Source organism: Carya illinoinensis, chromosome 8, assembly GCF_018687715.1.
Source record: "Carya illinoinensis cultivar Pawnee chromosome 8, C.illinoinensisPawnee_v1, whole genome shotgun sequence".
Classification (NCBI taxonomy): Eukaryota; Viridiplantae; Streptophyta; class Magnoliopsida; order Fagales; family Juglandaceae; genus Carya; species Carya illinoinensis.
The window spans coordinates 21,641,346-21,656,051 of NC_056759.1; the positions used below are offsets into that span (position 1 = coordinate 21,641,346).

The 14,706-nt window shown below is 34.5% G+C and overlaps 1 pseudogene; it reads left to right on the top strand.

Moving 5' to 3' along the window:
• The first annotated feature begins 4,528 nt into the window (after window positions 1–4,528).
• On the top strand, window positions 4,529–4,901 carry LOC122274212 (annotated as a pseudogene).
• The last annotated feature ends 9,805 nt before the right edge of the window (window positions 4,902–14,706 follow it).

A 14,706-nucleotide genomic window follows, 5' to 3' on the forward strand; every position in this document is an offset into this window, starting at 1 on the left:
GAAACCAAACAAAAGAAAATCTACCAATCATACTTAAATAACTATATCAGTGATAATAGTTTGTAGCTAGGGAACTTGTAAATAAAATGGGAAACCATCAACTGTGTTGAGAAACCATCAACTTCTAAATAAAAACGCAATAAATTTGGTACTGACCTGTACGTATATGGCGCCCTCTACTACAGCCTCTGTATTACCGTGTACCGTGGCTTTCAATATGCACAATATGGAGTGCTCTGTTTTGAACCTACAAAACAGAGCCTGTCTTCTATCAATCGATGGACACTGTGACAGAGAAATTGCACTTGGTTTGAGCGGGTTTCCGTGTGGGGACGTTGTTCTGTGGAGGATAAGATGTGATCAGGCCAGGCGATGTGAAGGGACGCTCTGTTGAGCCGTTGCTCTGTCGGAACGTAATGCACGAGAGAAGTGTACGTGTGGCGGCAACCCTAGCCATGTTAATTATGGGGAAGATCAAACGGCAAGATATTCCAGCGCTGGTGGTGGAAAAAAATAATAATCAACATGCAATAAATTAAATACCCGACATGGCTATAAATAATTATTGAGAAAATACTTTGATCATTGGAATGTGACGTTTATGGGTGCAAATCCTTGAAGATTTAAGTATGCGTGAGATAATTAACTATGGAATGTTAAATCTATTTAAGAATCTCTTTATTTTCTATAAGTAGAGCTTAGTTGACTTTATTATAAGGATTTATTTCCTGTCATTAGTTATTGGCTTAATTTAGTTTTAGACAAATAAATGGTTCTAGTAAATTTGAGTGAATTATATTTCATATATTAAGGTTTAGTGGTCAAGTTGTTTCAAGAAAGATTTCAATCGAACTACATTTTATTATTTAAAACTAGGAGTTAAGAGTTTCTTTAAGGTCTAGTGATCAAGTTCTATATATTTGTTGTCGAAGATCTTAAGCAATTTCTTAATCATTTGATTTTCAAGCATTAGCCTTGTACAAGCATTTTCATAAGTGATATAGTATTAGTATAGTGATTTATATAATAATTTATATATAGACTTAAATTATATTACTAATAGAATTAGAGTACGTATTAGTATAAGACCGTAAAATATAAATTGTAATTAATATACATTATATACTAATGTATATTAGTATTACTAATGTACTAATATAGTCATTAAAATGAATATATTGAGAATTTATTAATTAAGGGATAAAATGTTATTAATATATATATTATATTTGCTGTCGAAGATCTTAAGAAATTTCTTGATCATTCGATCTACAAGCGTTAGCCTTGTACTCTGGCTAGGCTGCCACAATTTAATTGGCATTATAGTATCGTGTTGAAAAGTTTGTGTTGGTAGTATGTTTATATCATTAATAGTTTAGTATTACTATATCACTATAATTAATAGTATCATAGTTGTTGAGGGAAAAATGAGCGTGTTGGCATATTCTTGTGAAAACCTGTGTAAAATAGTGTTGTAACAAGTGTTGTTGCGGAAGGCTTGAAGTGGGCTGGAAGTGTGCTCATTATTGGTCAAAAGAAGTGACTTCGCTCGACCCTCGCTCGACAGAGCGCTCGAGCGAACTCAGGCAGATTCAACCGCTCGACCATTGCTCGACATACGGCTCGAGCGAACTCTGGCAGATTCAACCGCTCGACCATCGCTCAACATACGGCTCGAGCGAACTCAGGCAGATTCAACCGCTCGACCCTCGCTCGACACTGAGCTCAAGCGAACCCAGGCAGAGTGTGTCGCTCGACCCTCGCTCGACACTGAGCTCGAGCGAACTCAGGCAGAGTCGACCGCTCGATACTCGCTCGACATGGCGCTCGAGCGAACTCAGGCAGATTTCGGCGCTTGACCTTCGCTCGACACTTCGCTCGAGCCAATGTTCCAGATCACTTACAATGTAGGGTTTTGAACGCCTCATTTGATGGGAATTATAAATAGAACATGTTAGCTTCTGTTCTATGTGTAGAGAATCAGAGCAAAAACCCTAAGGGCCTCCAAGAACATCTTAGAGCAATCTCTCCCCCATTTGATTGATTCTTTCTTGGAAAAACATTTCTCCACCACAACATACACAAAAATCAGCTTTTACTTGAGTCCATTGAAGTGGACATTTTTGTTGGCCGGAAGAGTCCGGAGCTGCCGTTGATGCAGAGATCGAGAGGTTCTCGTGGGAAGCTATAGGAAGGTCGGAGTTCCGACACTACATGCGTGTAGAGATCGAGTGGGTCACTCGTGGTGTTGCAAGCCAAGTTTAGCTACTACAAAGGTTTTGTGAGTGTTCTAAATTGGTTGTAACAAACTAAAGTTTCTATAGTGGATTTGAGGTGGTGTCTTACACCCGGAGTGGTTTTAGATTTTGAAGAGGTTCTTCAAATGAGTTTCCACTCCGTGAACAAAATCATGTGTTGATTATTTGTGTTATTTGTTTCATTTATTATCTGCTTGTTTGATTAATTTTCAAAAGGCCATAAAAATTAGACTACACCTATTCACCCCCCCTCTAGGTGTAGTGTTGTGTAGAACCACTGCTTTTTCAATAGTGATATAGTATTAGCACTACAAAGAATATGGCTTTTTGCATCGATTTTTTATATGTGGCAAAGAATTGGATGCAAATGTGTAGTAATTGCTTCGAGTTCCGGATGGATGCACATTAACAGCATGAGTTTTATAAAACCATGTGAGATGTTTTCGCTCGACCCTCGCTCAACAGGGCGCTCGAGCGAACTCAGACAGAGTTGAACACTCGACCCTCGCTCGACATGGCGCTCGAGCGAACTCAGACAGAGTTGAACGCTCGACACTCGCTCGACACTGCGCTCGAGCGAAATCAGACAGAGTTGAACGCTCGACACTCGCTCGACACTGCGCTTGAGCGAAATCAGACAGAGTTGAACGCTCGACACTCGCTCGACACTGCGCTCGAGCTAACTTAGGCAGATTGGAATGCTCGACTTTCGCTCGACACTGAGCTCGAGCGAACTCAAGCAGAATGTCTAATATAAGCATAAAGTATATTACTTATAATGGTATTAGATTGTTAGTATAAGGCCATACAGTATAAATTGTAATTAATATACATTATATACTAATTAATATACATTAGTAACTAATATAATTATCAAGAAGAATATATTGAAAATTTATTAAACAATAAAATGTTATTAATATATATGTTATATTTAAAGCATATGATTAAATAAATATTCATGTTTAAGATTATAATAAATTAATAATTGTCTTATATATATTTTTTATATTAACATAAAATTATAATAACATTATCTTTTATATAACATAATTATATATATTATATAATATAATTTATAAAAAATATTATATTAACATCTCAATTATACATAAGATTGGAATATTTAGATCAAAGAGTAATAAGCAAGCATAATATTATAAGTTGGCGCCTTCAGCCCACCTCAAATATTCGTACATACCCACACATATAATTTCCCTCAAAATATGGTCAAAACAAAAACTAATTTGGCGCCCTAAACGTTCCTCAAATTTTCATAAAATTTAAATTTCCCTCCCACGGCTTACACACTGCAGACGTTCCGCTTTCCAGCTTATAAGTACATCTTATTCCTTCTTTTTGCTTCTAGGGCTTCAGAGTATCAACCAACAATTTTACCATCACCACACACACGCCGTCAACCAAGGAGATGCAGCCCAATGTAGCCGAGTCCTCTCCTGCACAACGGAAGTCCCTCCAACCAACGCCACCACCTTCCGCACTTGGAAAGATGCATTGGAAGCCACAGAGATGCCAATTCAAGAACCAGCAACCACCTGCATATAAGTACCGAACCAGCCTCTGTTTTAAGCAAGAAGAACAGAGCATTATTCTCCAAACCGAGGGCCATGTCTTGCTGCAGTTGGGCCATGTGTTTCTGCATATAAGCATAAAAAATCTTCTTTGTTATTCTCATGGCATTGTTTCTGTGTATGCTTTCTCTATTTCAAAAGCTATGGAACATTTTAAAAAATTTAACCATTTTTACTTACAGAGAGCAATGAGTATTACTCCATCCATGGCACATCAAGTGATACAGGTACCAGGTTGCCATATTTCTATTAGTCTATGCATCTTGATCTAGTTCTAGATAGCGAGTTCATTTCCATCAACACTTTTTTTTTTTAAAGATTTTTTTTTTTTCCGTTTGGACCTAGATTCACTGCTAACAAATGTCTCCGTAGTGACTTTTCAGGTTCTTAGATCTGGGATATATTACGAATATGTGGTGGCTCCATATAAGGCTGGTGCACGGTTGGCATATCTATGCAGACTTGAAGCTAAAAAGGGTGGTATCATTTCTGTGATTACCAAATATAGTGATCTAATAGCATATGGTTTCCAAGCTGTAAGAACTACCCATAAATTTTTTGACATTATGCAGATGGAGGTCTACTACGCGCTTCCTGAAAACATTAGTGAATATGGTGTTTTAAGCAATGTGCACAGATTGGTAAGGGTTTGAAGAAGTAGTTTACACAGAAGCCAAGATGTAGAACGAAGAGGGGCTTATTACCGAGCTTTACATTCCTAGGAAATGCATATTTACAAACAGGTTGATTACTTCAAAGGACCATGCTTCCGTTTAGATCAACGTCGGGCATTTGGATGAGAATGGCGTGTACAACGGCCATTTCTCCACCTTTGTTCTCTGTGGATTTGTTCGAGCTCAGGGAGATGTTGACAGTGGGCTTGATCGCCTTTGGCAGAAAAAGAAAGTTGAAGTTCGTCAACAGTAGAGTAATGGAGAGAGAATCTAGTTCATTATCGTGTTTGAAATACTGTTCTTAGGTCGATGCAATGTGGTCTAAGGATTTTGACTCCTTTCATTAGTTTTATGAATATTGAAATTACTTTATGATCTTTCACGTGTGGCTGTTTGAATTGTGGATATGGCATAAAATCTAATATACCTTTTACAAAAAAAAAAAAAGCAATGTGCACATTGTACTAATTTTTAAATACTGTTAATTAATGCAATGCGGCTGTAACGTATTCGTAATGGCGTTTATATTGATGTCGTTAATTTAAAAAATATGTCGGCAATGAATTAGTGGCAGCGTTTAAAAACTTTATGGTGGCGTTTAGATAAACGTCGTTAATAAATTCAATATGCTGTCAATGTACTATTAGTGACATTTAAATAAATGCCACTAATTTATATGATGCGTTAGCAACGTAATGGGGCGGCGTTTAAATAAATGCCATTAATAAATTTGCCAAATTACTAGTAGCGGCATTTATCGTAACGCTGCTATTTTAAAAAAGTGGTGGCGATCATATAAACACCGTTAACAAATTTAATGTGCCACTGCCAATGTACTATTAGTGGCATTTAAATAAATGCTAGTAATTTATATGACGCGTTGGCAACGTAATGGGGCGGCGTTTAAATAAATGCCGTTAATAAATTCGCCAAATTACTAGTAGCGGCATTTATCGTAACGCTACTATTTTAAAAAGTGGTGGCGGTCATATAAACGCCGTTAACAAATTCAATGTTCCGCCGCTAATGTACTATTAGTGGCATTTAAATAAATGCCGCCAAAGTTGCATGCTGCGTCGGTAATGTAGTAGTAGCGGCGTTTAAGGTAACGCCGCTAGTATATGCAAGGGATGGCAACGATAAATTGGCGGCGTTTCCAGAAACGCTGTTAATGTGGGTATTGTGGTGGCGTTTCAAAAAATGACGCTAAATTGATACAAACGCTACTAATGGGATTTACAAATACTGGCGTTTGCGCAAACGCCGGAACAATGAAAATAGCGACCCTCCAGTACCGGCGGACGGTTATGCCGTTAGAAAAACGCCGCGAATTAAGTAGCGGCGTTTTTTGGGATAGTTGCCGGCGTATAACCAACGCCGCCAATTTAGCCTTTTTTTGTAGTGCGGGCAGAAGTGAGGAGCATTTACAAAGTAGATGTTACTCATACCGAGTTATCAGCTGATCCACTAACGGAAATGGGTAGAGTCGGGTGCCAATCAACAGTTAATGTTATAGCAGCATGCTGTGTGGAAGAGTTCTCAACCCGCTTCTTTGACAACGAACCTGAGCCAAAGAATAGAAACAAAAACTCAGATTAGAACCAAAATGATCAATACAGCTTCCATCTACTTTTGTTTTTCCCAATAATCACACCTGGTACCGATCCTGCTAACCCAAAAAAAAAAAATTTAATCGACGATCTACCACACAAACCCTACCTAGCATCTTATAAAATCAACCCACCTAATCAGATAAAATCACACAGTGTTGTCCCTTACCTTCAACCAGTGTTGTTCGGTGCTTGTAGAAAAAGATTCCACCATCCAATCTAAAACAGAGAGCGAGCGAGAGAGACTGAGTCACAGAGAGAGAGAGAGAGAGAGAGAGAGAGAGAGAGAGAGAGAGAGAGAGAGAGAGTTCTAAGAGCTAGCTGAGAGGGTCGAGAGAGTGAGACAGAGAGAGAGACGAGTATGAGAGTTCTGAAGGGATCACCAGATTTAAAACATGACGAGTCCTAATTATAGAGATGGACACAATCAGAAGCACCTACGTACATTCTTCTCGATGCCCAACCACGATTCACACATCACCAATCATATTATCATTATGGCATGGTATAATAAATTGACAATATCATATTATTCGTAAATTAAGAATAATATATAAGCTGTCAAAATACATGAGAGGTTAAAATAAGAGAGCAAAATAGAAATACATAATAGCATTATTCTTTGCCCAAAACTTTCGATAATTAGACATTCACGGGGACTTGTACTGTTTGTAAAAAAATAATTGTAACTATGTTAAAGTCCATGAAAATGTTAATGCACAATAGATTAAAAAATGCACAACCAAAATGATCAATACAGCTTCCATCTATTTTTGTTTTTTCCAATCAGACCTAGTACTGATCTTGCCAACCCAAAAAAAACTATTTCTTATTTGGTTAACCAAAACCAAAAATCTCATCTCATCTTAGCTCAACTCATCATTACAACTTTTTTAAATTTCAATACAAAATATAATAAACAATGTAACTTTTTCAAATTCCAATACAAAATTAATATTCAAAAATTATATTATAATAATATTTTATTTATTACTATTTAAAACATCTCATCTCATCTGTGTAACCAAGCGAGGCTAATCAATGATCTAAAACCAATACAAACCCAACAATGATTAGGATAAAACTATAATATTAAAAATCGTTGGTAATTAAAAATCTGGTTTGGTTACACAGTTCAGATGAGATGAGATGTTTTGTTGAAAGTTAAATAAAATATTATTATAATATTATTTTTTAATATTATTTTGTTTTGAGATTTGAAAAAGTTAAATTGTTTATTATATTTTATATGAAAATTTAAAAAAATTGTAATGATAAGATAAAATAAGATAAGATAAGACAATTTAAATTTTGATAAACAAACGAGGTAGTATGACACTGACACTGAGATAGTTCAAATATGACACTGATGCTGTTTGCAAAGAGCGTGGATCAAGGATATAAGAGGAAAAAACACTTGTGTACAACCACTAAAAAGGTAGGGTGGAAAAATGAGTGACAAAATGAAAAAAAAAATACGCGTCATATGACCCACTAGAGCAGTTTGCACATGGATCACAAAAATAAGCAGGTGTTGATAATGCACAAACTATTTCTTTAGTACAATTTTATTTAAATAAACAAAATCTTAAAATCTGAATCTAATAAATTAAATCTTATAATTTAAATAATATAGATAGCATATTTTATATATCGATAAATTAATATAGTTTAATATTTTACAATAAAAGTAAATTTGAATCAATAAAAAATACATATATTTGGTAACCATATGTTTAAAAACTTTCAAACATATTATGATTATTTTGAAAGAAATTAAAAATGTGATTTCAGATATAGAAATGACGATTATTTGAATTATTAAAGATTTTGACCATATTTTTAAAAATTTAAAAATTATAATTATTTTAAAATTATATAGATATTTTCGTCAATTGATAGTTTTTTTAAAATTTGAATTTCATTTCGCATTATTTGAAAAAACACGTTTAAGGAAAAGTATTAATTTAATTGATGCATTTCTCCAAACGTATTTTTTAGCTTATTTAAAATTAAAAGTATTTTAATATGTAATATCTAAATAATCTAATCTTTTTATAAAAAAATTTTAAGACTATTTAAATATTTTTTAACATTTATAGCACAATTTTAAACCCACCCTTGCAAAGGAACTTTGGAAAGAAAAGATAAAGGGATCGACGGACCACTTGCTACTTCCGAGTACTTCGTCTTTTCACTACAAGAAAAAGGGCTATTTGCGGCTATTTTTATTTCCGGCGACAGATTTATAGCTGCAAAAAGCCAATTTTTAAACTTCGGTAAAATGTTTCTGTCAATTGAAAAAGAGAGCCGCAAAAAGCATATATTTCCGGCTATTTTTTACCGGCGGGAAAAATATAGCCGCAATAATTTCGTTGGTTGTTGTATATTGTCATAACTGTTTTTTCGCTCTTATAAGTTTTTTATTATGACGACTTTTTGTGTTATTAAGGCGACTTTTTGGTCGCCTCAATAGTTTTATTCACTTAAACTCCCGCTTCTTATTTTCCCACCCGGTTTACATTTTCCCTCTCTTTCTCGCTCTCTCGCTCTCACTCTCTCTCCGGCGATAACACGGTGGTTTCTGGTCATTGATAGCGCTGTCGTCTTCTCGCCATCTTCTCGCCGCGGTGTTATCGCCGCCGTCTGGTCGCCGATGAGTTTCTCTTATCTCACTCGTTCTCTCTCTCTCTCTCTCTCTCTCTCTCTCTCTCTCTCTCTGTAACTCATTCGTATCTCTGTGCCGCTTACTCTCGGTCATATCGATTCTAACTTTGTGGTTGATAGATGTAGTTTAGTTGTTTTACGTTTTTGTCTTTGATTTTAAAATGTACCTGTCCAGATTATTATTGATAGGATTTTCTTGTTTGCTTATAAAAGGGGAAAAAATGAAAAAAATTTATTCATGGATTTGGTTCTGCTTAAGAATGATTGTCCTGCGACTATGGTTCAACCCCATGGACTGAATGTGATGGATGTGGAGGAGTCGTGCACGATAGAACAAATCTCTCTGACATCATGGCCAGGACAAATTGATGCTAATCATCCTATTAATATTTCCCCATCATGTACAGACCTCCACAATTTATTCTCATATGGTTTTGTGCTTTCATGGTACTCGATTTATTGTGGAAGCTGCAGCGAACCCAGTTCTTATTGCTACATGGAAGACGATAATAAAGTTTATTGCTCTGTATCGGGTGAGTAATTAATAAATTTGAGATCCGAATAATTGTAATGAGATATTAATATATGCTGTGCTGATCTATATATGTTGATCTTGAATGCTTCATTATATATGTTGCTTTTGCAATTTAAGTACTTGTTCGGACTTGACTGAATTCTTGGATTTCCCACTCCAACTGATTAGCAGTAGTACCATGCATTATTGTGATATTCTTGGACAATTATTGAATTACTGGCCTCATTTTTAATTGAAGATTCGCTAATATGATTCCATTTTTTTCCCTTTTTTCTGTCAAAACATGCAGGATTAATTGGTTTCTCAGAACTAATGGCCTTTTATGTAGGTGAGTTTTCTATCTCAACCATATGATGTTAAATTATATTAGACATCACCTTTTTTACATCTCAGAAACAATTAACAACATGTGCACATTTAAGATCTTGGCATAGAACACAGCAAGTTAAATCTTTTGCTTGGTTTCTAGTGGATGGGCAGTTTAGAAGATTTAAAATATAAATATGCACATGAAATTTCCTTGTTCAGGATAAAAAATTTAACTTGTTGTGTTCTATGCCAAGATCTTAACATATGACAAAAAAATCTATCTAACTTTGAATGGTTCTTTAAATCAAAGCAACAATAACTCTTTTAGTAGTGTTGGTGAGCGTAGAATGTACGATGAAATAGAAAATGCTAGCTAGGCCCTGAAATTTTTTATGAAAGTTTTATTTTTGTCATTAGCCTCTCCTTATTCACACAATTCAACCACTCCATTAAACTCCCCTAAAACAGAGCAATCTTCTAGCAAAGCACTTTTATTTTAGATGTATGTACTGCCTATTGTTGTTTAGAATTTTTGTAGCTTATGTTGCCTCCACCCGAATTCCCTTCAAAGAAATCCCACATTAATATAATGTATATAAGCTTATAAACTTAACAAGATACATGCAGTCTGTATTGGTTCAGCTAGCACCTCCCATGAATGGTTCAAGTCCTCACTCAAGCGAGCTTCATTGACCTAGTTCAAAACGAATCCATGAGAGGGAAAAAGATGCCCCAACATAGAAAAGCATCAATCATTTCTCACTTTCAAAAAGAGAACACTAAAAACATTATATGGAGTTGTCAAGCCTTGGTTATCTGTTAAAAATTTCAAACCTGAAACATGTCAATTTTTTACAAGGGGAGAACTTTGAATCATCCCTTCATAAATTAAAATTTACATCAGATGCTAGCCTGCTTAAAGTAACCCAAAGATATGTAGCCCCATACATCCCTATTAAAGTCAATCAATATATTGTTGAATTGGATAATTGCATGAAAAAAGTTTTGCCATATGGTCATGAGTTTCTATATGCAGAACAAGCAAAGAAATCAATCAGAAGCATGATAAATGCATAGGTAACTTAATATCCATTCCAAAATTTTGCCATATAGTCATGGTCTACTAGAGATTCCTGCTGTTAGAATTTTCCAAAAGCAGTTGGTAGGTTAATATTATGAATCCATAAAAGTTCTTTTGCATTCTCTATAAACTTACAAATTTACGGATTAATGTAGACATAGCAAGTGAACCAAATACCACACATGTTTACTTTGAAGGAAAAAGGATAAGAAACATACCTGAGTGATGTAGGGATTGAAACTCAGTCCAAGTGATTTTACAAACTCTTCAGCAATTTTATATATGATTCTTCCAAACAAATACCTTAATGTTAAAGTAAGTCTAGCTGATTTAGTTTTTGTGCTGTGAATGCTTGAAAAATCAAGCATGAGTGTAGTAAAGGTAATATGAGAAAATTGATCTGTGCTAACAATCCCAAGCACTGACACTTGTTTACAATATCTGTGCTAACATCTTTAACTTTTTGTTTTCTCATTTTGACTCCCTTTTATTTATTCTCTCTCTCTCTCTCTCTCTCTCTCTCTCTCTCTCTCTCTCTCTCTCTCTCTCTCTCTCTCACATATTTTTACTGTTTTTGGATGATGGTCAGGGATACCCCTAAGTTTACAGCTAATATTTATCATTTTTTAGAATTAAAAAAAAAAATTGATGTAAGAATGCATGTATTCTCTTATACATGGGATTGAAGATGAATGCAAATCAATTACAGTCTAAACAAAATATAGAGTATTTGCCAAAAAAATAGCATATATACACGAGATATAAAATGCAGTAATGAGCAACGAAACAATAAAGACAATAACTCAAGCATCCATACTTTTAAAGAAAAACTGCCAATAATAATAGCATAACTCATTACCTGTAACTTAGAATCTAGTTTCAGTCCACAGGGGTTTAAATTCTTGCCTTACACTGCCATCCTACTAATATGGCAACCATATTTATATATAGATCTAGCTACGTTTCCAATAGGGCTACTCACACTCATTTTTTAAGAATATAGAGTTTTGCAATATAAAAGTATCTACTCAAAGTAGTTTGTGACTGGGTTCTGTAAGGGTTTTAATTAATATTAATTATGTTCTGACAAACCCTTTTATAAACAAACCCTTCTATACACATATCCCTAAAAAAGAAATTCTATTTATAATTTTAAATGGGGGACTACATATTCTTGTAATTTTAAAAAGAGGAAAAAATATCATATTTTAATAATATGTAATCTCATGAAAAATGACCTTGTTAAGCTTGATACATCACACATTTTTTTTCTTTTATAATTGAGAGGAAAGGGAAAATTCTTTCATATGTTACTGTGACATATTTTTTTAACCAATCAGAATTTATTTGATTGGTAATATCAATGATATTGATGCCTCATCTAATGGCTTTCAATAAATGACAGATTTCCCTTTCTTTTTGCAAATCATTGGTTTGGTTTTCTCTATTTCAACCACTTGAGAGACACCCCTTATCCCTTTCCTAAAGGTGATCAAGTAGTTAAAATCAGTTTATTGACTCCCTCTATATGATTCGATCCCTGTGAGTGAAAAAGACTTGTGTATGGTTGGCTTAAATCATTTGTGCTACTTAGAGATCATGCATGCCCAGTGATGTTGTTTGTGGTTTGTGATGTTAAGAAAGCATTAATAATTAAATGCATATATATATATATATATTAGTCTCATCTTTGGTGCAACTGCAGATATGAAGTATATATGAGGCCTATTTCGTATCTCTCCCTTAAGTATCACTTTGTATCTTTCTTTGAAAATTTCCTTGTTAAGAGCTTCTCTTTCTGTCGAATACTAGTATAGACTAACTATTTGGTTTTATCAATGAAGCGTCGGACGATTTTTCAAGGCAACCTGAGAAAGCTCTTTGATTACACCAGCCCAAGGTTTCTCTCCCTCTCTCACTCCTCTTTACTTATAGAAGAACATATATAATGCAATCTGTTCATTTGTCTCTCCAAATAATGCAATCTCTCTCTCTCTCTCTGTCTCTCTCTCTCTCTCATATGCAAGTATATATATATATTTAGGGTAATTGGCCCAACATCTGACAGTTTGTATCTGTCTCATTTCTGAATAGTTTTATGATTGTTATGGAGTTGAATGATTGCAGAGTGCAGATGTACAGTTTGCTATAAGACCAAATTTTTGCAGCAACTAGAGTTTTTCTTTCCCTTTGCTTTTTGTCTTCTTTTCAATAGCAGCTTCTGCTTCAGTGCTTCGGTACATTTGAAGTATTTATGTCTAAAAAAATAATTTTAAAAGATTTATTATTGGTTGCATTGATTCATTACTAATGTAGAAACTTCAGTAAGAGATCATCCATTGCAATATTAAAAAATATGAAAATGAATATATATTTTTATATCAATTAATACTAGCTGATTTGTATATAAATAATTTGTTTGGTTTGTCAATAAGCATGCTCTTGGCCTTCTTTTTTCTCTTTTCCTTCTGATTTTTTCTTCTTCTTGCCATTTTTGAAAAAAGGTTGCTTATGATTATTGGTTTTGTTAATTTCGTAAATATTTATATATATCAAGAAGATAACCATTGGTTAGTTAAAGAGGATTATATGAGCCGTTCCACATGGTTATTCTACAAATTTGGGATGAATAGATATCCTATTCCAAACTTTCTGTATGTGCTTTTTCACATCGCAGCAGCAAAATAAACGAGCTTCCTAAGTTTGTGTGTAGCCTCTAATCAGGATACAAAGATCAAAAAAATAAAAGTGATATACTTTGTTGTAGTATAGAATGTAGAGATTTCTTTAAGAGGATTTGGATAGAACTGCTTAGCCTTCTATGGATATGCAGGTTGAAGACTCCAACTGCAATGCTCCGATGGATATATAGTAAACTAACTATTGACACAATCCACCTTAGACAGATCCAATGGTCCAAGTTTGGTGGATGTGGATACTTTGTTTTTATTTGATAGTCCATTAAATTTTCTACAAAAAGGCCATTAAAAATTCTGAGGGTTCTATTTTTATTGGTTTGCTTTTGTTTCGTAGCAATCGAGTATGAGGTTTTGAATTATGCTTTCCTAGTAACTAAGTGGTGGAAATCATTGGAAACAAAGACATAGTTCACAACGTCCTTTTTCATGTGGTATAGATGTATGTTATGAGATTGAATTTAGATCCAAGGAGATGTTTTTTGATGGCTTCTTTCGGGAAATTTTCTGAATCTAATCTGAAACTGAAATTGAAAGATTAATGAGTATCCTTTATTGTGGAAATATTCTGAATCTAATCTGAATGATCTGAAACTGCTAGCTAGCTTGTGTTTAATGACATCTCTAAAACCTCATGACCTATTTTTTGTTCTTGTTTCTCACAGGATTGAACCAAGATATCAAGAAATATAGAGCCAAACTATGTGAAGAGTTCTCGAAGCCCTCTTATACTGACCAGTGTTCAGACATGGCCGTTGACCAACAAATACTTCAAACTTAGGAGTGTAGTCTTCTGCTTGCTTTTCTTTACTTTTAATCATTCTCTTGTCCGAGTCAGAAGCATCAAATAGTTGCAACATATAAAACATAACTGATGATGCAACTTAGACCAAGTCAAAGCATTCTTTTAGAAGGGCTTGTTCAATGTCCACTAGATGCAAAAGGAGACAAGCCAAACTTGCACTAGCAACCACCAATCAGTAAAGAACACATGAAGCATCCAACCTTTTAAAACCCATGTTATCTCAGGGATGCTATGAGCTGAATAATGGTTCTTGATCCGTAGATCCAATTAAATAACTCAGTATGACTATCTATCTGATTTGGAACTGAACGTTTTTGAGACCCTTGATTATCTTGTGATACATATGTGATGATTGAAATCAATTAGGTAGCAGAATATACTGCATTCTATGTTACATTTCCTTTTATAAAAACTATGCATGGGGAAATTTATTGCTACATCGTTAAAAAATTTTATTAGAAAATTCTTCACATAGTTGG